We start from the raw sequence: 1,039 nt of genomic DNA, 5'->3' as shown, positions 1-1,039 counted from the left end.
TCATTGTCCCAGTAGGATCCTGTTAACACTTAAATCCTTCATTGTTCAGACATATTGGTTCATTACATGAAGAAATAAACAAAATGTGGGAAATTGTTCAAAAATTACCTTCAACGTCAGCTGCATATCTCCCAAACCATTTGGCTTGCATTCTTTAACCAAGCATGCAACAAAGGGAAGGACCTTACCTGATTTAGCCTCTTGAAAGTTACTCATGTTCAACATTTTTCCGTCTTTGACTAGTCCTGTAGTTTGGAAAAATCATTTGAACAATATATGAAACATTTGTGATTGGATAAGACATTATTATACACTTAATTAAAATGAAGTCATACCATGGTGTTGAGTATACATTTCTGCCCATTTCCAAGCATTAGTGTTGAAATCTCTTTCAAATGTTGCATGAGCAACATCAGCAGCGAATTCTTGTGTGGATTTTGGGTTTCCTGTGATTGTCCTATTCAGTAAAGCAGCTTGAACATTACCTGCTGGTCCAGGTATAAGGGAGGCAGAACCATCACATCTTTTCAAAAAAGATTCAAGGACGTCGTCATCATAAACAAGGTCTTCCCATGCATCCATGTTTTTACTTCAGCAATCTGCATCAAAAAATACAAGTAATGAAGACAATAATACCAATAAAAGAATTTCGAAAATTTTGGATCACTTACAAATATGTTCAACTTCAGTTCACAGGTATCATCATCTGGGCCATATTTAAAGGGGTGAATATCTTTGTTATTGAATTATAAATAAGCATTTTTTCAAATTTGGAAATTAAAAAATAATAGGAAATATTATTTATTACAACAATAAAATATAATAAAATGTCATATTATATGTACTTTTTCCAAACATCAATCAACATATTAATTGGTAAAGCATTATTAGGTGGAGTGGCAGTATCCTTTTTTGCACTAAAAAGGTGAAAGAGAACAAATTTTTTGCTTGTTGGGTTGAACTTGCATTTAATGAGGGTTTTCCTTGCAATTAATGCGACATTGGAGAGAGAAAACCTCTTAAATGAAGTGAACCATGA

Source organism: Vigna radiata, chromosome 8 (assembly GCF_000741045.1).
Source record: "Vigna radiata var. radiata cultivar VC1973A chromosome 8, Vradiata_ver6, whole genome shotgun sequence".
Classification (NCBI taxonomy): domain Eukaryota; kingdom Viridiplantae; phylum Streptophyta; class Magnoliopsida; order Fabales; family Fabaceae; genus Vigna; species Vigna radiata.
The sequence above is the reverse complement of the archived record's forward strand: the minus strand, read 5'-3'. Positions refer to the sequence as shown.